Here is a 26,812-nt window from a genome sequence, read left to right on the forward strand (position 1 = left end):
CAGAATCATTATAGAGTAAGCAGCCTCTAAAACAACACAGTTCCAATCAGTATAGGACTTTCTGGATAATAGCAACATCAGTAGTTTCAGTTGGGTCTGGAAGCCTACTGATTACCATTATAAGCATTATATGACAATAACAGTTGTAGAATAGGAATTATTCCTATTCCAGGATGCATGCATCAATTGTCCAGGCACTGCATTCTGGATCAGCAGCTTATCTTCAAATATATCCTCATGTGGAGTGCATTGTGGCCGTCCAGTGTTGTAATGAATGTTACATGTTAGATGATGATGATGATGATGATACTTTTAGATTATCAGAAGATTAAGCCACTAAATCTCAGCATTCAAGTCATGAGCCATGGAAAACAGCTATCCAATGTAGGACTAAAGAGTGAATAAAAATAATGCAGCAGTTAATTGGATTTAGCAATAAAGATATTTCTACTCCATCTTTATTTTGAATTAAAAGTTCTGGAATGTTTTGTTATGTTGCATACTTGACTGATTTTAAGATCTGAGAGAAAGGCTTCCTCAGTTTCTGAATGATGGAAGTAGCATGGAGAGGTAGATTTTTTCCCCCTCTTCTTGTGGCATTTCTCACTTTGGAAAGCCCTTCCTCTCTAGATTTTTAGAGTCTGTTGAAAACATGGGTGTTTTATCTTGCAATTTGGACATAACAAAACTACCTGTGCCCTTTTCTTTCTTAAAAGAAATCTGTGTCTTTCTACTACTGTATTTACTCCCTTTATTTTACTTACTTATGGTTTGTAATCCATATTGATCTCTTCAGGATGGTAGACAAACTATGGATAATACGATACATAAATATTTCATCTTCACTGCCTAGTTCTCTGAAGAAATGTTTAAAAGTTATGCATCTACTTTGCAAATACACAAATCAGGGCACTGAAAACATAACTAATAAAAACAAATAACTTTATGGAACTTGTCAAGTTACAGTTAAGTTATGTTAATTCAACTTAGGGGACAGATAGATTGCTGAGAATTCTTAATAAGCTTCCAAGTGAAATATAAATGGAAAATATATCACCATGACTTTTTACAAAATCAAAGTTACCTTTCGTGTATTGCACTTTTTCAGCAACTTTATAGTAACCATCATCTCACTTATTTTCTTGATTCACTTGAGACACTTCCTGATACATGTATTTGCTAGTAACAAATAGTTTATTCTTGAATCTGATTCACATCAAGCTATTTCAAGCATATAGCTAAACAGAGGCATTGGTTTTCAATCAGAAAAGCTCTGGCTGACTTCCTATCTCAATTCTATTAGAAATAGGAATTCAACAATATCTGATGTTCTGCTTTTAATATAAAGCCATATATTTGCTGTTCCAAATATGAGAATAATGTGTGGGAAATTTATCAATTAAATCTACAAAAAATTGATGTGCAATTAAGTCAAAAGCAAATAATAAAATAAAATGATGCATAGTAATGCCCTCTGGTAAGTAAATGTCATGTTCAATGAAAATAATCCAGTCAGAATAATTATATCTCCAGATAACAATGTATCTTGGCCGGCCGGCCTGCCTGCCTGCCTGCCTGCCTGCCTGCCTGCCTGCCTACCTACCTACCTACCTACCTACCTACCTGCCTGCCTGCCTGCCTGCCCGCCTGCCTACCTACCTACCTACCTATCTATTAACTTTATATAAGAACATAAGTTGGTGTTTGTATGAATCTCTCTCTCTCTCTCTCTCTCCCTCTTTCAGAAATAATTGACTTTACATAAGAATGTGTATGTGTGTGTGCATGCTTGAATGTAAACCTATCTATCACATTTAGTATAACATCAGCTGCTTCACATTCATCCAATTTTCAGCTCCATCAGCCATTAGCAAGCACCTGCATGACAGTTACATTTCATGATGAATGCAGATCATAGCATCTATTATTCTTCTATTCCAATCATTACTGTTGTTAGTGAATGGCTATTGCCTAACTGGTTGGGTTGGCAATATATATAAACCATCAATGCATGTTTGCAGTCAAAATGTAATGTATAGCTTTAAGACTGTAATGCTGTATGATGCTGTAATTGCATCATACTATATTCTGATTGGCTAGCTCTGTAGCCAACGTACTTAAGAGGAACTTTTTGGAACTCCAAAAAGAACTGTTTTATTGAATATGACTACAACAACTGGTAAGAAGACTTTGTTCTTGGAATATCCCTGGATTGACAATTTAACTATATTTATCTGTGAATTACCTAGATTGTTTATCAGACTTTGCTTTGCTTTTTCCTAAAAGTAAAAGAATATTACAACTCAGTGTGTCTGTATTGACAGTGTTTATTCACAATCACTCTCAGCCGTTTTCTCATGTGCATACCCTTGCTATTCAAGGGTTACTCTGCGCATATTCCTCAACAACTGTAATGTCATCCCCAAATCTTATCATACAGATAACTTTCTATTCTATTCTATTCAACCATATTCATGTTTATCACATGTGAAGGCCTTTCATGTGACATGAGCATTTTCTCCTAAGTTATGAAGCTACCATTCAACCCCTCACACCACTTAATTATAGATGCAAGAGCTAGGCAATTAATCTACTGTGTTCCACTTTTCTAATAATTTCACCACACTTTGAAATTACTAAATGGATATGGCTACCAACAGATGGAAAGTCAACCCAGATGTCCTGGATATCTGATTTTATTGGGACTGATTTTCTATTTTCTGTTATGTATGAATGATTAATTGAGGAGGTTAGCTCTCCAAATTCAGGTACCCATCTAATATGGGGGGAAGGGAATTTATGGTTTTTTTTTTACAACCAGTGTTTCAAATCACATATGTCATGAAAGCGGGACACAAAGTAAAAAAAAATATAACTCTTCAGTTCTCCTTCTCATAAAATACTTAGTGTTAATAATGTGAACGAATAATGCCTGAAGGTACAGATTCTAACAAAAGAACAATTTTAAAAGAGTTAGAGATTATCTTCCCAGAATTAAGTAGCAGTACCTAGATGGTTTTGGCTAATGTTCAAAAGTCAAGCAGGGTAGACTTAGTTTTCAAATGGAAGACAAGAAGGAGTTCCTAGAGTTACATGGAAAATTGAAGAATATAAAAGGCAATAGAAAACTATATCCATACTATTGCCAGGAAACATGAACATTTTCATGTTTTGATTTCATGTTTTGACTAGAAATCAAGCTTGACTCAATGGAATCTTTTAGTTAGAAGAGTTAGAAGAGTCTTCTAACTATAATTGAGTAAAAAAGTCAAATGCAAAGATCTAGCTCTCTAGAAAAGGCTCTAATGCTACAAAAGTTGGAAGAAAAAAGAAGAAGAGGATGGCCTCAGGTGGATGGCCCAGTTACATTGCACTATTCAGTTAGTAACAATCAGTGGCCATTGGAAAAGCTGAAGGACCATGTTACGCTAGATCACCATGGAGAAGGGGCGTTGGTCCTACCTGATACGCACCTTCTCGTTGGGTGGAGACAGCAGCCAGATGTGGGACATACCAAAGTTCATTGTCCCAGCTCACAGGAGGGAACAGTCTGGGCAGAAGATTCCCCCTGCACATCAACACCCTGTAACACTCTCCTCCCAAAGGCAGCCTCCTCGGAGGCAAATTTATCTAACTTATAGTGCCTAATGAAAGGGGAAGGAGAAGTCCAAGTAGCTGCCCTACAAATCTCAATCAATGAAGCCTGAGAAGACCAGGCAGCTGAAGTCGCAGCACTTCTCGTAGAATGGGCTGTCACATTAGACGGAGGAGGCAATGGCCCGAGTTCGTATGCTGTGGTAATCGTAGATCGGATCCACCGACCAATCATCGAAGAAGTCACTCTATGCCTTAGGGAAGCAGGGAGAAAGGAAATAAACAATGATTCTGTCCGACGAATATCAGCAGTCCTCCGGAGGTAGATCTGAAGAGCCCGCTGGACATCCAACGTGTGTAATTGGCTCTCCAATGGATTGGACGGACATGGGCAGAAATCTGGAAGAACCAGCTCCTGCAAACGGTGAAAGGGAGAGTTAATCTTTGGCACAAATGTAGGATCCAACCTGAGAACCACACGGTCCGCGTGGAACACACACAAATCATCCCTGATAGACAATGCCGCGATCTCAGAAATTCGCCGCGCAGAAGTTATAGCGACCAGGAAAGCCACTTTTCCAGATAAAAGACGTAGACTTGCAGAAACCAGCGGTTTGTACGGAGACCCCGTAAGAGAGTCCAACACCAGAGAAAGGTCCCAAGTGGGGTACCCATGTAGTACTGGAGGACAGAGATTTGTTGCTCCACGGAGACAAAGAATGAGTGGAATTGTACGTTAGGATCGACGAAATAGCGGCCACCTGTCTCCGTAGAGTGTTGGGAGAAAGCCCTTTGTCCAAACCAGCCTGAAGAAACATAAGGACCTGCACCACAGAAGCTCGAAGAGCGGAGAACCCTTGGAGCTCACACCAAGAAGAAAAGGTCTGCCAAGTGGCCGCATAAATTCGGTCCGTTGATGACCGCCGAGATGCCTGGATAGTACGAATCACAGAAGTAGAGATGTGGTCCCACTGCAGAGCGTCCCGCTCAACTGCCAAACGGTCATCTGTAGCAACTGAGGCTCTGTGTGAACAATCGCCCCTTGGCTGAGACAATGACCTCCTTGGCCAATGTGGAGCTATGAGAATGATCTCCGCCTGTTCCACCAGAAGTTTTCGAAGGACCCTCAGGATGAGGGGAATTGGCGGAAAGGCATACAGCAGGCCTAGCAGCCAAGGGGAGCGCAGGGCATTCACAGCTTCCGCCTGGTGAGAATGGAAACGAGAGAAAAATCGGCGAAGCTTGGCATTCTGCTGGGAAGCGAACAGATCTACTTGCGGAGTGCTGAAGTGGTCTGTCAACATCTGAAAGAGGAGTGGATGGAGACTCCAGTCCGAGTGATCTATTCTCTGGCAGCTCAGCAAATCTGCCATCAGGTTCACATCTCCTGAAATATGATCGGCCTTTAACGACGCCAGACGGTGTTCTGCCCAAAGACCCAGTCGTTTGGCTTCCTGATCAGAGACCTGGACCTTGTGTCACCCTGGCAATTTACATGGGCCTTGGCTGAGGTGTTGTCGGTTAGCACCATCACATGGGCGCCGGCACCAGCTGACAAAAGGCCCAAAGTGCAAGGGAAATTGCCCGGAGCTCCAGCCAATTGATACTGCAAGCAGTGTCTGTGGCGAACCATGTGCCTTGAGCCACTTGTGCCCCACAGTGAGCTCCCCAACCGAACTTTCTGGCATCGGTGGTCACTATCACCCATTGAGGCTCCAGGACAGGCAGCCCTTGGAAATTGCCGGGGATCGCCACCATCAAAGGGACGCTAACACCTCCTTTGGAACTGCAACTCTGGTTGAAGAGGAGCCCCTGCCAGCCTTTTGCAAAGGCAAGAGAAACCACTGAAGGTCTCTAAGGTGTAACCTAGCCCAAGGGACTATAGCAATGACTGAGACCATCTTGCCCAACAGTTTTGAGAGCAGCAAGGGAGATGCCCTCCTATCCTTCAGGACTTTATCAACAAGGGATTTCAACCCAGCCTGCCTCTCAGGGGAGAGGAAGACCCTGCCCTCAAGGGAATCAATTATAATCCCCAAATGAAGAATCCTAGTCAATGGAGTCAGATGGCTTTTCTCTATATTAACAGAGAAGCTGTGTGAGGCCAGCATCTGAAAGGGAAGTTGGAGATCTAAAATGGCCTGCTGTGGGGAACTAGACATAATGAGGATGTCATCCAGGTAACACTGGAGATGAATGGCTCGAAGCCTGAGGTAAGATGCTAAGGCCGCCAAAATTTTGGTGAAGCTACAGGGAGCAGAGGAAAGGCCGAATGGTAAGGCCCTGTACTGGTAGTGTACCCCAGCATAACAAAAACGAAGGAACTTCCTATGAGAAATTCAAATGGGGATATGGAGATATGCCTTGGTGAGGTCTATGGAACAGAGAAGATCGCCCCTCCGTACGCCATCCAGAATTGACCGCAAGGGTTGCATTTTGAACCTTCGGTAGATTACAAATCGGTTCAAACATTTAAGGTCCAGAATAGGTCTCCACCCACCTGACGACTTTGGGACTTAGAAGACCCGGGAATAGAAGCCCTGTCCAGCCTGATCTCTAGGCACTCATTGAATAGCTTTAATGGCGAGAAGGTGATTGATAACTGACTCCATAAGGGCTCGACATTCGGCAACCCGAGACCGTGGACAATGAATAAAAGACAAAGGGGGGTGATGGAAAAGAATTCAATGGCCAGCCATGATTGAATGGAGGCCCTGACCCAGCAATCCGAAGTAGTACGCTCCCAAACTTTGGTGAAGAGGCCCAATCGTCCACCAATGGGAAGCTCCCTGGTACTACTAGCGACAGCGACGGATGGAATGACCCCCTCCCCCTTGAAAGGGCCGCTGAGACCCATAAGATCTCCCTCTGGGTGGTCTCTCCTGAAACTCCCGCTGTCTGGGGACAAAATTACCAATGTTACGAGAAGATCCCAAACCCCTGTCCGGAGGCCGAAATTGGGGTTGAGGGGCATAAGGAGTAAAACGAGATTCCCCTCTGCGGAAAACTGCAGGTAATATTTTCTGCTTATCTTTGGTTTCCACGAGGAAAGCTTCTAGGGGCTCCCCAAACAACTTTGTGCCCGAAAAGGGGACGGACACCAGACGCCATTTATGTCTTGCGTCGGCCTGCCAGTGGCAAAGCCACACTAAGTGGTGGGCAGCGATGGAAGAAGCCAGGGATTTAGCTGCAAAGCGGGCCACATTCAAGGTAGCATCTGCAGAGAACTGCACGGCAGCTACAATCTTGTTCAAGTCCTGCTTCAATCTTGAGTCGTCGGGAGAGAGTTTATCCTGGAGTTGGTGAAGCCACAGGAGAGTTGAACGATTGAAGAATGAAGTGGTGGAGGCCAATTTGATGGCCCAGGCTGCCCCGAGATGGGCCCTCTGAAGAACCTGCTCAGACCGGCGTTCTTCCGGTCGAAGGCCCTCTTCTGGATCACCAGGAACGGAGGTAGAAGCAAGCAAGACCGCCACTGGAGTGTCGATAGAAGGGACTTGAAGCAGAGTAGACAATTCAGAAGAGACAGTGAAATTCTTTCTGTCAGTAGAGGACGGAACCGGATCTGAACCCGGTGAAGACCACTGCTTTCGAATGACCTCCAGGAAGAGGGGTGGTGTCGGAATGGTGGTCACTGACTTAGGTGGTTCAGCAAACAAGGGATTCAAGGAGCCTGGAGCTGGTGGAGGCTCTGGCTGCGAAGAAGGCCCAAGCTGTGCTGTATTCACTGCCTTAAATAGAAGTGATTTAAACAGAGCCTGGAGAAAAAGGCCCGTTAAGGCAGGTTGATCCAGAGGTAAGCCCTCATCCTCCAACAACTCAGGTTCCTGAGGCTCCATCTCTTCCGATACAGAGATCTACTGACATATGAGATGGACGGAGAGTCTGAGCCGGCTAGTGAGAGGACATCTTCCATATCGACTCTGTCCGGCGAAGCTGAATGGCCCGAATGGACGGAGCATGCCGTAGATGGTCTGGCAGTCGGGAAAAGATGAGCCAACAGGGATTGTTGCACCACTGCTGCAATCATACGTTGAATGTCCTCTGGACGCAAAGTGGCAGAATCATAGTCTCGGGCCGGGCCGGCCTCCATAGAGGCTTGGGCCAGAGCAGAAGATATAGGTGATTGAACCACCAACACAGCAGGAGCGCTAGACTCCACAGCATTGATAAGCCCCACAGATGGGGGAGATCCCCATAAAGCAGCTGACTCAACTGCCACCAGGAAGTCTTGCAGTGATATCTGATCCGGGGTCAGAGAGGGATCATGTCTACATTCCCCTGGAGAAAACCGGGCAGTTGTAGAAGGTGTAGAACCCTGCCCTTGACCGTGACTACCGGCTTCCGTAGAAGCTTTTCCTTGCGTTTAGCAGAGACCCCAGACTGGGGTTTAAGGGATACTCCATGCCCTTGCACGTGCGTGGACCCTTCACGCTTGGAAGCCACTGATTGTTCTTGTACCGTGGCCCAGCTGCCATGTTTTGACTTGGCCAGAGCCTTAGGCATGATAGGCCATCTAACACCCAAGAAGGGGAAAGAAAAGGTCCGTGGTAATCCAGGTAGTCCTTTATCAGAGGAATGTCAAATGCTAGATGTAGCCTGTGATAATTATACCAGGCACCAACCGAGAAAAAGCAGAAGGCAGGTAGCACACAAGCACTTAAGATGTGGCAATGTCAGCAAAAAACAGTCGCCAGGCCGGACAGCCTGGGCTTGAAGGGACAGAATCCAATCAAAGGTCTGAAATTAAGTCTAGGCCAGGGTAGCAAGCACAGCCTGAAAGGCTGGAGGCCTGAGAAAAACTCAACGTGCCGCTCTGCCCTTAAACAAAATGGCAGCCGGAGCTACAAACTCAGGGAGCACGAAGCACCCTTACTGAGCAGACCAGCAATTTCAAACAGCGGAGGTGCAAAGGGCCAATCTGGAATAAAGCAGGGTGATCTCACAGTTTCCACAGCCTGTGCAATAATTGGTAAACCGCAGGGAGCGCAAAAACTCCACTTCTAAGCTGGCGGCAGGTTAATCAGCTGAGAGGCGGTTTCGTTGATTCTGCAGGAGAAAAACTGTGCCTGTGTGAAAAGCCGACAAGCAGCGAAAGGCAGGGAGCATGAAGACTCCTCTCTGAACCCGGCGGCAAGCCTCAATCAGCTGGGAGTTGGCTTTGCTGATACAGCCAGAGAAAAGCCGCACCTGGCTGAAAAACCGACAAGTGGCGAGAGGCAGGGAGCATAAAAACTCCACTATCGGCTATATGGATGGTGGTGACAAAATGGCCACTGGGAGGCAGCGGGGAAGGCAAGCTCCTCAAAGAGAAGCCGTTATGAAAGGGCAGAGCCCCACCGGCAAAGCCAGTGACTTGGGCCACCCACAGGAGTGGAAAGCTCCACCAACTCACAGAAACTGACCAGGTCAATGAAAGGATGAAATGGAAGGCTGTCCTCAACGAGGGCTTAGAGTTTTAATCTGAGGTAAAAGGTTCCACAAAAGTTCCAGCAAACAGAAGAATAGTCAAGTACGAAGTCCAATGTCAAAACCGAAGAATCAGGTATGAATGAAAACACTCTAACACTGAAAGCTGTCAGAGCTAGCTATCCACACAACTGTCCAGTCTGACGGACTGAGCAAAAAGCTGGGAGCCCCTAGCAACAGGGGCAGAATTTAGCTGATTTGACAGGCTCAGTCCTTCATTCTGACCAATGAGCACAACCCACGTTTGGCTGCTGTCTCCACCTTCAATGGAGAACATCTATTTATGTGCACACTAAATGTTGACAGAAACTTGATGGCATCATCAAATAAGTCAAAACTGTCTCACCTCTAAAATAAGCATTCTGGGGTGTGCTCTCATTATCTCTGAAGATTAAATTTATTAATGACTATGGTAGTAATAGCTGAAAATGTTTTTTTTTTCATATTAATTCAGTTTAATAGTAAGAGGAAATATTATGATTAGACATAAGGCATAAGACACCTTTTTTTTTCCTGTGTAAAGATTAGGATTTGTCTTGGAGTAGCATTCAAGACCCATACTCCAAAACCAGTGGGTGGGGCCAAAAATTGCTTATCTGTACCCTTAGGTAAATGGGGCGTGGTGGCTCAGTGGCTTTTTGTCGATCAAAAGGTTGGCAGTTCAGCAGTTCGAATCCCTAGTGCCGTGTATCGGGGTGAGCTCCCGTTACTTGTCCCAGCTTCTGCCAACCTAGCAGTTCGAAAGCGCATAAAAAATGCAAGTAGAAAAATAGGGACCATCTTTGGTGGGAAGGTAACAGCGTTCTTTGCATCTTTGGTGTTTAGTCATGCCGGCCACATGACCACGTGACCACATGATTTTGGACAGCGCAGGTTCTTCGGCTTTGAAACGGAGATGAGCACTGCCCTCTAGAGTCAGGAACAACTAGCACATATGTCTGAGGGGAACCTTTACCTTTATCTTTACCCTTAGGTTGTGCATCTAAGGTTATGCAATAGTCAGCCTTTCTTGTGAACTTTCCAAGGCTGCTTCCTTCTGGAAAAAATAATAACCCTGAGTTTTATCAGATCAAGAAAATCAATGCTGGTAGTTCCTTCTTTCAAATATTCTTTTCCTTTCTCAGAATGTTAGGATAGATCTGACTAGATATATATACACCTCTACCCACTATAATTTATATCTTTTTCCTGAAGCTACTTTTCTTTAAGACATCATTGTGACTATGGCCCTTGAGATGGTTAATTTTGTTTTATACTTCCACTCCCATTTCAAAGCTGATGAAGAGTTATAAGGACAAGAATGGTCTTAATTTGTGTGGCTCTCATGAGACAGAGAAATGCTTCCTTAAACAAATGGTCTAGGCTGAGTACAACTCTGATTTAGAGTGAAAGGCATTCATTTAGGAAGAGAGCTATTTAAGAGGGCAGATAACCAGCTCCACCATTTTCAGAAAAAAATCTAGGATTTAAAAAATGGATATTTGAGCAATTTCTCCCCTTTTGGACATAGACCAATTTAGAAAAGAAATCAGATGGATGTAGTGAACATGGTAAAAGGGCAGAGAGAAATATATCCAAACTCTCCTGGTTTTCACTTTAAAACTTAATAGTATAAGAAAAGGACACACGGCGTACCTGCCAACTCTCACACACCTAGAATCCCTGTTAGTATCACTAAAGGATACTTTACTGGTTTATTTAAGGTGATTCTATTAAGGAAACGCTTTAAAGTTTCCTCTTCAAGTTTCCTGCTGGAAAGGATTTCGGATCACTGACAAATTTCTCATTTTAACGTAATCCAGATTTTATGCTAATTTAACTCAATTTGAATTTTCATATGAAACACAACATACGCAATAGGGTTTAATCTTTACTTTTAGCCATGACAGAGTCAGGTAAAGGTTTTGCCATGAGGGTAATTATGATGTCTTCACTTCACTGAAAAAGAAGTGAGGATCTAGCAAATAATGCAGCATCTTCATTGGCTACCTTTTGTATATCTGGTGCAAAAGTCGTACTAAATCATCCACTAGTTAATTTGACTTTGGTCTAATATATCTAAATATCCATACACAGTGCTCCAATTAAAATGAATAGACACACCTCTCCGCTCACATATTTAATGATTTTTCCCTCGTATGCATTACAAATTTCAAGGTTTTATGAAATTTGGATGAACTCAGGGAGAGCAACATGTAGCTCTGGGATTTCAGACTGCATATAAGAATGTTTGTGGCTTATTGCACAAACCGTATTTAAGAGAAATGGGGACTTAACATGATGTATAAATCCAGCCATTGTGAAATTCATTATTTTACCCTAATAGTATTTTAATGTACATTTTATTTAATCTCAGTTTATGTAGTAGACTGAGATAGGTCTGAAAAGGCAATTCATATAAATAACCCTTTTTAACATATACAGAAAGAAAATATTAGTCTAGGTTACTTAGTAAATTTCATATTCTAGTAAATGTCATATCCTACCTTCAATTTTATTCATTTCTCAAAATACACCAATAAAAATGTTCCAAATTGTTCCAAAAATAGAAGATAATGAAGAAAGCCATAGATAAGCAGGGATTTCATTCATATCACCAATCTTTTCTATGTTTAATATCCCACTTTAGTAAAGAATTGGTTAGAGATTAGAATGCCAAATGATTCATAATGAAACTTTGCTTTGTCAAAAGCTTTAAAATGTTGTCTTCTGTTCTTATGTGTGTTAATCTATTCACAAAAGCTAAACCCATTAGTTGCAGATAATTCTATTAAATGATTTGTGTAGAAAGATGATTCAATACTATATCTTATTGAAATCTAAGCTGTATGCCACAATTTTCATTTTACTGTTCGCATATCCAAGATTTCTCCATAAGTTTAAAACATTTAAATATTAGTAGTACACTCTATTATATAATGCACCAACTCCATTAGATATAAAATATGATTACGATAAACTTATCATTTGCATTTGTTCCTCACCAGGATTTTGGCATTTCTGCAGACAATATTGGAAACAACCAATAATGGGTTTTTACATTGTGCAGAGTGGAAGAGGTGTTTAAATAAAGAAATGAACAGTTTCTGGTGATGATAGCTAGATAGATAGATAGATAGATAGATAGATAGATAGATAGATAGATAGATAGATAGATAGAGACAGACAGATCTACAAATTTCAGAATTCAGCAATATTGGCTAGAAGGGTGGATTTCAGATATCTTCTATCCCTAGTTCATTTATTCAGTAGGATCTGCATCACTGCAATCTTGGAAAAACAACACTTTCTCTCTTCTTATATGAGCCAAATATAACACAAAGGTTGTTAATGTCTGTGAAGATTGGATATTAGATCTGTTTCTTAAAGAGTGGTAATATGATGAATCTCTTCCCTGTTTTAAAATCCAGAGAGAGATGGGAATAGAGAGATTTAAGAAGTGTGGCTAAGAAAACAAGCCTGACAGAAATTCTAATCCAAGAAAACTATCCATCAGTAGAGTTCTAATGCAAGGAACTTGTCCATTAATATAATAGGGTTAGAAATAAGTATTAATTTTCAGCTTTTGTTTTCAAGTAACTGATTTCACTTACTATATATGGTTATATTAATTGTATATATCAATCAGATTTGAATAACCTAAATAGTGTGAACTACAATTAAGCCGGGGGGGGGGGAGTTTTTAACTGTGGTTTACAGTTCTAAATTAGCTCAGTGAATGAATTTATTTAATAATAGATTATAGATGCAAAGTGCTAAGCCAAAGGCAAAGTAGTTTTTAGACTGTATGTTCCATATAAACCCAGTCTCTGAAGAATCATTCAACTCTTCACTATAATCGAAAAGCTTTAGACATACTGGTTTTGGACTGAAATATTAGCTTCATCAGCAAACAGTTTTCAGTAGTTATTTTATTATTATTATTATCCCAGCTAATAACTGATCATCTTTGAATGTAAAGTCAAAGTTTACTGAGGATTTAAAAAAAACAGATCTATATTTCTAACAAATGAGGTTCAGCTTAATGATGATTAATTTTTTATTGAAACATTTCAGCTCATGTCTACCAGATCCCAAAGAAACATCTAAAAGCTGCCTGTTAAATTAACAATAGTAACCTATTCAACTTGGTGAAGTTAGCACATTTTAAGAAATGACTTAATCAAGAAATGCAATTAAGGGTTATGAGGCAAATTTTATCTTTTTGGGTTAGTACCACCTAAAAAAGATAGTAAAAGAAATAATAATTAATTAGAGAACAATTTAATCTACCATGATACCATTAGCTCATTAATCAGAGACTTAGGAGCAGTGGGATGAGATGAAAGGGGAGAGTTAATTTAGAACTGAAGATTAAAGAGAAGACATATTAATGAGAAAGGTAAAGGGAGAAAAGATATTGTACATACTAATAAATTTATTTTTTCAGTTAGGGACCTTATACAGAAAAATTAAACATTTGGGAGACATCAGCAGGCTATGTGAAACTGGGAAGATTTTTAAAATTGGGGAAAGTGGAGAAACGAACCATTAGCAAGTTTATTAAACTGATCACAATTATCTTTAAATTTTAAACCAGTTGATGATGTTTACCTTTAAATGGATTGGAACCGTATTTTTATGGAACACCTATTCTCAGTCTTCCTAACCATTAAGTTAATTGGATGAGACCATTCCCCACATGCCTTCCATAAGAAAAATGTGGAATAAAGCACAAGGAGGATAGTCTTTTATATGATAGCTTATTGATTGAATGAATTTATATAGCTGCCATCTCAATCTTGTAATTCTAAGCAGTAATAAACAAACAAAGCATAAAAGCAACATTACAAAGTAACTGAGGCCTTATAAAACTCTCCAACTCTCTTGAGGGAACAGCCAGTTCTTCCAGGCTTTCTTGAAGTCTAAGGGGATTGAGCCATCCAAATTACAAGCAGGGATTCTATTTCCTAGAGACTGGACTGGACTGGACTGGACTGGACTGATTGGACACACAAGGAATTTGTCTCTGGTCCATAAGCTCTCAATGTACATGCAAACAACACGTGATAAATCATGATCATAATCATAAAATACAACCATCATAAATCATAAGATACAACACTCAGTGATAGTCATAGGATACTAAATAAGCAATCAACATAAATCATAATAGGATACTAAATAAAAGCTATCAACATAAATAATAGATACAAACAACAAAGTTATAGTCATAAGAAGCTAACGAAATAGATAATAGGAAAGTTGAGAAGGATAATAGTAATACAGCCCTACTAGGTGGTTTGACATCCCAGGGCATAAAACAGTGTTGTAGGAATTAGTTATTTAGCACAATGTCCTTGTGTCTAGTTGTTTTGGTGTTCAATACCCTATATTATCGTCTTGAGGGAAGAAGTTGAAACAGTTTGTGTCCAGGATGTGAGGGGTCTAAAAATATTTTCACAGCCCTCTTTCTGGCTCATGCAATATACAGATTACCAATGAAAGGCAGGCTGGTTGCAATTGTTTTTTCGACAGTCCTAACTAGCTGTTGAAGCCTGTGTCTATCTTGTTTAGTTGCTGTGCCAAACCAGACAGTGCTAGAGATGCAAAAGACAGACTAAACAATTTCTTTGTAGAACTTTATCAGCAGCTCCTTGCGCAGTCTGCGCTTTCTGAGTTTGCACAGGAAGAACATTATTTGTTGTGCTTTTTTGAATCCTTTTTTGATGTCAGGTGTCCATTTTAAATCCTGAGATATTATAGAATCTAGAAACTTGAAGGTTTCAACTGTTGATTCTGTGTTGTCTAGTATTGTAAGAGGTGGTAGAATAGGTAATAGAATAGCATGACAAAGAATGTACATTTCCTGGGTTCCATTAGATGGTACTGTTTCACAGAAGGAACCTATTGGATCTTGTGGAATGGATAGACATAATTAAAGTCTGGCAATCCTACAGATAACTTATGCAATACAGAGTTTTATGGGTGAATACCAGCACCAGAAATTCCACCTAAAAGCTTACCGGGATTGAATGCAGTTTATAAAGCAATGGTATTAGAGAGACATACTGGGATGTATTCTTTTGTGGCTGAATTCTGGCTAACTGAGCTTCCAAAGCCATTCAAAGTATGATCAGTGCTGTTTCAGTATTATAAAAGCAGCCTGAAAAGAGTCTTAATAATCTGCTTATTCAGCAAAGCCTGGTGGCTGGATAATGCTACTCATCAAGATAAAAGCAAACAAATGGCATCATGGTGACTTCTTTCCTTCATGGACTTAAATGGTAGCCTCTTTTTAAATTTTTCTATTCATTTTGTTGCTTCCTCATTTTGGTCTCAAAATGCATACAGATTACAAGGTATGAAACAGTATTTTCACTATATCAATAAAGTACTACCTTCTATTTATTCTATGAATATTATGAGCTAATTTTGATCACTGGTTATTTGTCAATTCTATAATAAATAGAATAGTCAGGTTTTGATTAACAGATTTCTCTGAATTTTAAATGTTCCTAAATCAGGAAACACTAAACCATGGCTTCACCCACATTTTTTTTTTTTTGCTGAACTTGTTTTGTGTTTTTCCTCCTCCCTGCTTTCTGACTGAGAAGGACAAGGTGGGAATCAGCAATTTCCAGACCATCAGTGACTTATGGGCTCATATAATTACTGCTTGGAAAGGAATCCCAAGCCTTTTTCAGGTATCTGTTAATTCAGAAAGTCAAGAAGGAGGCAGAGTGGATTTAAGCCCTTGAATGTAAAATAATCATTTTATGAGCAATCTACGGATCTGTATAGTTTCGTTCTTGCCTTACAATATTCTAATGTAGTTTATCCTTGTCTGGGAATCTTCTGCCAAATCAGGCCCAAGTCTAAAACTAAGCCAAGACGTGTCAGGAGATCTATGATCTACTGTCAAATCCAGACTAAGAAAGTGTGATAGGATTCAAATATACAGTGAAGAAACAGTGGGGACCAGAGTGAGAAAAGGGTGGGGTTGAAAGTGCCTCTGTGCTTGAAAAAAGCAGCACCTGAAAATGATGATTAGAGCAGTTGCAGGCAGGCAAAAAATCTGCCTTCCTCCTTCCAAGACTAGACTCATCCCTTCATCCAAAGGGACATAAAAGTATTACACTCCTGGAAATCTGAGAGAAGTGCCCAATTCCTCCATTTTGCTGAGAGAACCAGAATGACTTGCAGAAACTCACCTACAGGCACCCATGCCAACATCCAGAGGTGGGCGTCACATAATGTAACAACTGGTTCGCTCAGAACCAAAAATGTGAGTGTGCGCATGCGTGCGGCATCAAAAGCATGATTACATAGGACAGAATAGTGCCAGGGTGGGTGGGTGATCACAACCGCTGGTCGGAACTATTGGTTCGGTCCGAACCAGCAGCAGCCCACTTCTGCCAACATCTCAGCTAATCATTCAACAATGTAACAACTTCCCAAGTTGGCTAGTTGAGTCGTACCCTGGCTTTTTCAAAAATCTGCTAGCATCTCTAGGCTACCAGGCTAGCATGCCCATGTCTTAAGCCTATAAAAAGGAGAAGGTAACCCAGAAGGTATGTGGGTGAGTCAAAAAAGAAGAGAAAGGAAGAAAATGAGAAAGTAGGAAACAATGTCTGGCAAGTGCAAACAGCTATAGGGGAGAAAGAAGGTCAACAGCCCTCAAGCCATGGAAAAAAATCCAGCTTGGCTTGATTCCTGTCTGGAGTTTGGCTTAGAAATCAGCCTGGATACTCAGTAGAAACATTGTTTAAGAACAATAGTATCTCTAGTCATCGCACAGATTGATGTACAGAATTTCAATTTGAAAAAAAAAAACAAAAAACCTGCTCCAGAATGGGTAATAATTAACTCCAGCAACTACTCAGATTCAAAATTAGAGTGTAATATTGAAAGCACAGGCTTATTTTTGACAGAGAAATGGGAAAGCACACCTACATAATGAAAAGCTGGTGAACCTTTCATAAACAAATAAAACAATAATTAAAAATGGCTTACTGGAATACCTGTGCCTAACATACATTATGTTTTTTTCTGTTTTTTCTTCACAAAACAGAAAATTGGAGACTAGTATCACTGACTGAGTACCGGGGGGAGTCAAATTCTGTACAGACCTTTGGTTTAGACTCCCTGTTCAAATGCTAAGAAAAATGATACAGCTTGCCTGCCCCCTTCCCTAAGTCATGCTAATGCTATCTAATCAACAAAGATATTCACATGTATTTATTTATTTATTTATTTATTTATTTATTTATTTATTTATTTATTTATTTATTTATTGGTTCGATTTATATGCCGCCCTTCTCCGGAGACTCAGGGTGGCTTACAATACGTTAAGCAATAGCCTTCATACTTTTGTATATATCTACTTAGTAGGGCTTTCGCCCCCCCCCAAGCGGTGTTCTTTTTTATACAAAGTCAGCTTATTGCCCCCACAATCCGGGTCCCCATTTTACCTACCTTGAAAGGATGGAAGGCTGAGTCAACCTTGAGCCTGGTGAGATTTGAACTTGCAGTAATTGCAGGCAGCTGGTGTTACTTAATAGCACTTTAGTCTGCTGCACAACCAAGGCTCTTGAAGGCTCCCATTAAAGTGGGAATCCCTGTGAAAGTAAAAGTTTTACGTATTGCCTCTGTCTGCTGATTTCCATGCAAACAAAATTTTTTCTACCATGATTTCTCTTTCAGTGCTATGTATCTAGATGTCTTTCCTGATTAGATACTAACAGTACAATTTTCAGGTGTGGATTATGCTCTCATCATTTGTTAAGCAATTAGGGATTAGTCTTGGTACACGACTTTGAACCAAGGCACTGTGTTTTGTAATCCATGTTATATGTCCTAGCTAGGACGTTAACCAGCTATACTACAATTAGGTAAACCTTGGTTTAGCAAACTGAAGTTCTAGTTGGGCATTGAAATGTGAAAGCAATTCTACACAGTCTTTCCCATACTTTATAACTATCTTTATAACTATCTATCTATAACTATTAAATTTGTTTTTAAAAGTGCAAAGCAGGATTTTAATATTCTTAGCCTTAACCTTAACATAGATTTTATGTATCCCTATAGTATCGTCTGTATATTTAACCAGTGTGTTCTGCTACTTGATTAAAATGAAGATTTTCTCCAAGGTTCAGAATACAAAGAGACTTGGGAAAATCAATTACCCTTTGCTCCTCTTGTTTTCCATTGATAAAACTTTCTGCATTTTTAACTGTTACGTGTAATTAACTCAGTTCTTTCTTTTTTACTACAAGAAATATGAAAATAAAAGGGGCTTGCCATATCACCAACAGAAAAAAGCACAACCTCCCTTGAATATCATCATTTGGCTGATTAAAACTTTCTGATCTGGAAATCAGTAAAACTAGGGCTACCATGTCTTGACCACCAAAAAATAAAATATAATATAATATAATAATATAAAATTATAAAATAAAAATAAATAAATAAAATAAACCCAGGTAACGACTAGAGGACAGCAAAGAGTGAGATTTTTTGTTTGTCGTCCTTTACTGCTTGTTCAGATTCTTGTAGTCCACATATAGTAGATTTATTTTACTTTACACATACACAATTCAGTCCTTAAACTTAAAGGAAAAAAATATATAGAAACCAAAATGAAAAGAAAAAGTTGGGAGGGACAGGCCCAAACAAAGCAAAAATGTAAGAAAAAAAAGGGGGGGAAATATACTTATTCTATATTTATCAATAGTCAGAGATTTGCTCATAAACACACCACTATAATGTAATCAATACAAAATATTTTTGTAAATGGTGGACCTTGATGTAAAGAAGAATACCATTACAGAGCCTGAAAATGGTGGTTCTGATATTATTCAGGGCACAACTGACTGTTGTCAAGTGCTGATTGTTCCCCAACTGCCATTTTTCTTTACAAATATCTAATCCAAACATTGACTTTTTAAATAAATGTAACAGTAAAAGAAGCTATTGGAAAGTCTGCAGTTACACTGTTTTTGGAGAATAATATTAATTCCTTTGCCCTCAAATACTACCAAATCCTATTTTGAAAAAAAATTGTAAAAAATAAGTTTTTCATTTTGTTAAAAAAGTAGAATTGGAATGAATGCTTGCCAAATCACTCAATGTATCCATCAGGTACATGATGGATCCATCAACAAAATATAAGTTGGACAATAAAACATCTTCTAGGCATCCTTAAGGTTACTTCCTTTTCTTTTGGTTTGCTTGTAAACAATTATCAGATCCAATGATACTTGATTCACATGATTCCACATTAAGGGACAAAAGCTGATTTTGTTTGAGATTGGTCAAAACCAAACAAATCATATTATGGCTTAGTGCAATAATTCATTTGCTTTTTTTACTAGTCAAGGACCTGATTTTTTGGTTTTAGTTTCTTTGGTTTGTATTATTGTTGTGAACCTCCCAGAATTGTGTTAGGTGAGTGATCATATACATTTTTCAAATAAGTGCATGTATAATTATTTAATTTGGTATGTGAATCATTTTATGACTTTTCTAATGCTGAGATAAATGTTAAAATGGAAGCAGAATATCTAAATAGCCACATATAGAATTGTGCTGTCAGTCTGAAAAAAAAGCAACTGATTTCATCATGCAACACTTTGGAATCCTGTGAAATATTAGATATTAGATATTTCACAGGATAAATAGAGATAGAAACCTATTTAAGGAAAAATAAAAACAACCATACACTTGATTTGGTTCACCAATTTCAGAATTTCCTTCCACTATTTTAACATTTGGTTACATACACATCAACCTTTCATATACCAGATTTTTATACCGAATTGTATATTATATATCGCATAGAGAAATACTAATATTATAAAAGTCCTGATTCAGTAATGAAATAAATCTCTTTCAATATGTTTCTGTGGATAGAGCTATATAGTGGTCAGTTTAGGAGAGTTCAGAAATATATTCCACAACAAATTAAAACTGGTGAAACTGGTTGTGATTTTGGATTACTTCCAAATGCAAATCCTTCAGGTGACATGTATGTTGATATAAAGAAATAGAGTGTTACTGTTTGCTTTATTCTCAGCTATCAAGTGTTGGTTACCACCTTTAAAGCGCTCCATGGCATAGGACCTAGTTATCTTCGAGACCGCCTGCTGCTACCGACAACCTCCCATCGACCGGTGCGCTCCCACAGAGAGGGCCTCCTTGGGGTGCCATCAGACAAACAATGTAGGCTTGTTGTGGAATAATTAGACCAGCACAACTTTCCTAGGTTAGTCAGAGACAGAGTATTGCGCAATAGGTTCAGAGCCAGTTTGTACATGAAGCTCTGAACAAAGACAGAACTTAGTTACAATGGTTTTATACACTTCTAAGACAAAGGATTCTGTTAACTCAGCAGTTTTATCATTGCAGACATTCGTTACATTATCTTTGCCAAACAGTCATAATTCTTCTTGTAAATCACCGAAGCACAGATTCAGATTATCTCTTGTTGATATTTCATGTGGTCATCCTTGGTCTCTTTAACCTTCAAACTGTATATCACCAAATGTCTCTATCTCTGACAACTGAGGGGCCCCTCATATAGAATGTTTCTACTTCAAAGGAATTTGTCTGCCTTTGTACTGTTTCAACTGGATATAGTTGCTTCTCTCAAACAAGCACATTTTCTTTCTTACAATACTGTGAATAAGAGGGCCCTTCAGTGATCATCTAGCTGGACCCGCATTACCTACATTAGGCTGGTGACCCCCAGGGGGAGGGCCTTCTCTGTGGGGGCACCTACCCAATGGAACCAGCTGCCCCCAGAGATAAGGAGAATCCAAGACCTCAGTGCCTTCCGCCGTGCCCTTAAAACTTTCTTTTTTCAACAAGCCGGGCTGGCTTAACATATTTTTAAATTTTTAATTTTTAATTGGTTTGTCATTTTAAACTAGGGCCAAATTAATATATATTCTTTTAATTGTTTTTAATGTTTGTATTGTATGTTTTTATCTGGCTGTACACCACCCTGAGTCCCTGAGAGAAGGTGCGGTATATAAATTCGAAATAAAATAAAATAAAATAAATAAAATCAAGTGCCAACATACATACCCACCCAATGCACACAAATATAGACATACAAGAAGTTCAACAATGAAACATGGAACAGTGTCCAGGACTTGCTAATCCACAACCCAGTGGCTGTATGAAAAGCTATCCAGGCATTTAACCTTTCTCGCTATTCAACAAAGGAGACTGTATTTTCCCATCTAAAGTTTATTCAATACTGCAAAACTGTAAAAAAATAAGCAATAATATATTATTACAATGTGAATAACAACCATGTGAATAGCAGCCATGCTCAATAAAAAAGACCATATGCTCCTAGATATAATGTGGCCTACTTACTCCGTAGGCCATAGGTATCAAACTCACGGCGTCACGTTGCCATTATGTGACATTTTGTGATGTTTTTCTCCTTCACAGAGCTGAGGTGGGCATGGCCTGCGCGTGATGCATCTGAAACCCCTGGTCTAGGCCCAAAATATAACCGCCTCTACACCCTCTCCTCCCCAGCTGCCTAAAAGTGTGTAAGGATATGCTGCTCACCTGAAATACCTTAGATGGGCTAGATTGCAGCTAAAAAAATTGAGAGTGGCTTTTCTGAATGGAAGATGGACGCTGGAATAGCCTCACTTTCCTTCTCTTTCCCATCAATGCTTGTAACAATGATGAAACAGAAAAGGGGAAGTAAGTAATAATCCCTGAATGCTTCCTTATGAAAGGAACATGCTGTACCAGTAGTAGGTTTCACTTTTGGCCACTACTGGTTTGTTCATGGGTGCTTGCATGTTCGCATGCGCATAAGCTTCTGTACATGCGCAGAGACATCTGGGCAGGTGGGCGGAGCCTCCCACTGCCACCGCTACAGGTTCGCCTGATCCGGGGCAAACCAGTAGCAACCCACCACTGTGCTGTACTACTTTGGCCAGCAAGTTTAGGATTGCCAAATTTACCTATAAGCTAGCTAAACAAAAAGAAATTAACCCTGTCTTGCCAGAGCAGCAAATGCTATGGGGACAGAACAAACAGAAATCAGATTTTCCAGAAAGAAATGTTTCAGAAGAATAAGAGAAATTATATCATTAGTTTACACACACACACACAAAAAGATTAAATTATGTGATTAAAGAAAAGATTGATAAGAAACAAGAGCAAAATAACGTTGATGTAGTCTGTTCCAAACACTTTTCCCATATTACAAGGAAGATGATAACTGAGAGTGTTTGAAAACCAGAATAATACTGCAGTTAATAAGTTGAACATATATACACATTTATATTGTATACCATCTTTGATTAATAGAGTAGCAGATGTTTAAATCTGTTTTTAAGGCTTCTTAAGGCACAACTGAGGCAACGATCATTTTAGAACTCATGCACATTTTATAACTTAGTTGAATGTTCTTGGTACAGCAGGTGAATTATTCAGTATAGTTAATACCATATTATTTAGGCAAGAATGGAAAGCTTTTCCCAGAGTACTGAATCAAGTAAAATTTTACACTACCGTCTTTCTTGGTGGCCCAGGATACATCAGTGGAAGGTACAGTATCATACCTGACCTTATTGCACCAAGGGACATATTGCCTATAATGGATATTGATGCTTATTGCTCTGATGCTATGCATTGCAAAGTATATCAGTCTGATCTACCAGTTTACAAAGGCCACTTGTACCAAGTACTCTCTCTCAATAGGGTACTACATCTGGTTACCGAAATCAAAATTTATTAAAAGAGGGTTAAAGTAGGCTTTAACAATAGCCATAGTTAAAACATAAGACAATTAATATTTTTTAAAAAGGAAGTTTATAAAGGGAACACCACAAAAATAGTTTCCAATGTATTCAATCTGGACTATAAACATAGGTAGTCTCACAGAATAACATAGAATAAGAGTTGGAAGGGACTTTGGAGGTCTTCTAGTCCAACCCCCTGCTTGAGCAGGTGATCCTATACCAGTAATGGCTAACCTTTTTGCCACTGTGTGCCAAAAGCGGGGGGAGCACGAGAGGTCACACACCTGCGTGCCCACACCCATAATTCTATGTGCCCCCCGCATATATATGGGCAACCCCACATGATGGCACGGTGGGCCTGGAAGCCAGCTTTTCGCTCTCCCTAGGCTCCAGAGCTTTTCTAGGAGCCTAGGGATGGCAAAAATGGCCTCCCCTTCCCCCGGAGACCCTCCAGAAGCCGGAAACAGCCTGTTTCCTGACTTCTGGTGGGCCCAGAAGACCTGAAAATCAGCTGGCCAGTGCACGCTGGAGCTGAGGTCTCGTGCCCATGCGTGCCATAGGTTCGCCATCACGGTCCTATACCATTTCAGACTCACCTCAACTAATGTGAAGGGGGTGGGGGTTCATTCCACTTCCCAAAGAGTCCATAGATTATTTGGATTATTTGGGGGCTAAGAGCTCTTCTAGAGAAATGATGAAATGCTACATTGCTTTAAAAAATGAACACAGCACACAAATATTTCTGCAAGGTTTCAAACCACCAACTTTCTGTTTATAAGGAAACAATTACATATAGCCATTGTGTTATAAGAGCTCTAAAAATTTATGGTAAACTTAACACAAGTCACTTGTGGTTACCATTGTTTTATTTATCTCAGGAAGTTCCCAAAATGAAATCTTGCTGTTTTAGTGAAAGTGTGATCTAGCCAGAAAAATTTGCTATTTTGCCTATATTCTCACAAGACGTTTCAACCTGGTGAAATGATGGAAAGGCAATTTCTAATGATCCCCCTTGTCCACAACTTCTTAAGAGGCTTCTTTCCAAAATTCTCCCCTTAATATTATGGAAGACTTTCTAAAGCAGGGATGTCAAACTGGCAGCCCACGAGCCAGATGTGATATGCCAGATGTGACCTGCGCAGGCTATGCCCACCCCAGCTCCGTGAATGGGAAAAATGTCACAAAATGTCACATGATGGCAAAGTGACATGGAGAGTTTGACACCCGTGCTCTAAAGCAATAGGGAATCACTTGAGAAGCTGTAAGCGAAAAAGAGAAATTTCTGAAAACTATTCTCTTTCCTTCCATTGCATAGAAGCCTCTGCTAAAAGAATTTCTTTATCAACAGTGGAGCATTTTTTTTCAACTTTAATGTGAACTTAAGTATTTATAGGGTTTTAATTTAAAAAAGGATTCCAAGATAGAATTAGAAATTTCCATTGATATATAAAAAGATTCAGATGGTTATGTATTATTACAAAATATGCATCTGATTCCTTTTGTTCCTGATGCCAAACTTTTATGAAGTCTTAGCAGTCTCATTTGATCTTTTACCCACTGCAGTATTGTTTGAAAAGTAAAGCACAACAATTATCACAAATCAGGTTCTGGAGAGACATTCAAGCTTTGTAGTTCTCTCTTAGTTTTAATTTTAATAATGTGTGCAGTAGGCAGAGATGTTTATTTTTGGCAGCATACTCATTGTGCTAAAACAAATTATCAGATTTCAGCACTGGAAAGAACATTTTGTTTGATCTAAAAAGTATAAATAATTCCTGCAAAAATATAAGAAGACACGGTTGTTAATGAAGAAACACTTCAAAAATGCATTAATACAGCTTTGTTATGGCTTTGCTTTGTCTTCTTTTAAAAGTGAGAACAAGAGAAGGAATTGGGAAGGAGGGTGACAACAGCATTCAAAATATCATTTGTTCCTTTGCTTGTTTAGGCTTCCTGCCAAAAGTTTCTATGTTAATTCATAATTATATGTTTATTAAAAGGAAACAGAATATTCATTTGCTGTAAATTAGTTGCCTCTAAATGTATGTGTGTGTGTGTATGTAGATAGATAGATAGATAACTGATAGATAGCTGATAGATAGATAGATAGATAGATAGATAGATAGATAGATAGATAGCTGTTTTTATTATAGAATGTTCTAGATCAGGGGTATCAAGCTCAAGCCCATGGGCCAGATGTGGCCCACAGGGTGCTTAAATCCAATCCATGGAGCTGGCCTGGAAATATCAAAGAACTGGCCTCTGCTGGCCAAAATGGGCCATGGGCAGCCCCCTGCTACCTATTTTTGGCCTCCTCGGCCTCCAGCAGCATTCTTCCAGCCAAAAACAGGCCACATGGAAACCCTATGGGGCCTCCACCTGCCTCCACCCTTTTCAGCTGGCAGAGTGCTGCAGGAGGCCATGGAGGGTGAAAATGGGAGACGGGGGAGCATGTACAGCCCCCCCGGGCCCTATTTTGGCCGGCAGGGTGCTGCAGGAGGTGTCTGTCCCATCTCCCTCCTGCTCCCCCCCACCAGCCCGTGGAGAACTACAGTGCTGACCTGGCCCTTGAAGAAATCCAGCTTGACACCCCTGTTCTAGATGGACCTATTTGTTGATAAAGAGCAGACAAGAACATAAGAAATTATGCAACATCTGTTTAAGAATGCATATGGAACTGTAGAGGTTGGAAAATGCTATTTTAAACTGACGTTTTGCCCCTTGCCACTTCTGTCTAGGCTTTGGGAAAAAAACTACCTAGTTTACCCTCCTCCCTTATAATTTGTGTAGTATCTTTAAATGATAAGCTGTACTGATATATCATAGATGGCACAGTTTTGAATTCCTAGAGTGAATATGAGGAGGGAGGAGGAGGTTTATGAAGTCTTCTGTCAAGTTCATAATAGAACTTATATAGTATACAGCTAAGAACTGGTCATAGCAGCTTTGGTACAGGACGTCATGAAGAGTCATACATAAAAAAGTTCAGGATAATGAGATGTCAGAAGGCATCTGAAGTCTCTCTCAATGACAAGATGGGTGGATATATTTGTAATTAATTTTAATAGAGACATATTTCTGTGAGGCAGTCACAAAAATTAACAGAAAAACTTTAAAATGACAATTTACTTACTTTAATTCATGGCTGTACGCATTCGGCTTTCTTTTTATGTAGTTCCCAGCACCTCCCTTAACTGCTGCCAATTTAAATTTAGTAGTTTAACATTGTAGAAGATGAGAAGATATTGATATTGTATCAATTTATGGAAGCTATATGACCAAGATTTTAAGAAAACATGATTGTGTCCTTTAAACATGCTTTCTTTCTCTTTTCAGCACAGCTACGTTACCCAATAATTTATCCCAATAAATTTCTGTATATGCTTAGAAGTCATTCTCATATTTCAGTTGACCAATGAAATCTGATGTGTCTCAACATTTTGTTGAAGCAGAATATCTCACAGTTTTGAACCGAAGTACCTCTCGGCTTGTCGTTCGTTCAGAACTGCGATAGGAAATAATCACCAGTAACACACAGAGAATCAGGGTTTACTTTGGCAATGATAAGCTTGCAGTCAAAAGTAAAGTACAAGTCGGTGTTTTGGTTCAAAGTCAGCGCTGGGTGTAATCACACCACAGCGCTATTTAACAAAAACTCAGCCCCTTAAACATACATCCGGTGATTATCAATCAAGCACCCCCCACTCCCTTAACAGTAACAGCTGCGAGCAGCGAGGACAGCAGAATCGGAGAGGCCCAGCAACGTCATCAATCATTGCCCTGAATGCTGCTATCCAGGAACTGTTTGTGTGTTCTCTGCGGCTGCTTATCTCCACTCCTTCGTCTCCCACACACCCCATCGATGGCGAGCTCCGGCAGGACTCGACAGGCGGCCCCCCCTACCAGGAGCTCACCTATAAATAGACAGCATACAGATGTTAGTCACTGTTACGATCCTGCATTAGGTTTGGCTGGGTATTTCCGATGGAACC

The sequence above is a fragment of the Pantherophis guttatus genome, chromosome 1 (assembly GCF_059756535.1).
Source record: "Pantherophis guttatus breed Tessera chromosome 1, ASM5975653v1, whole genome shotgun sequence".
Lineage (NCBI taxonomy): Eukaryota > Metazoa > Chordata > Lepidosauria > Squamata > Colubridae > Pantherophis > Pantherophis guttatus.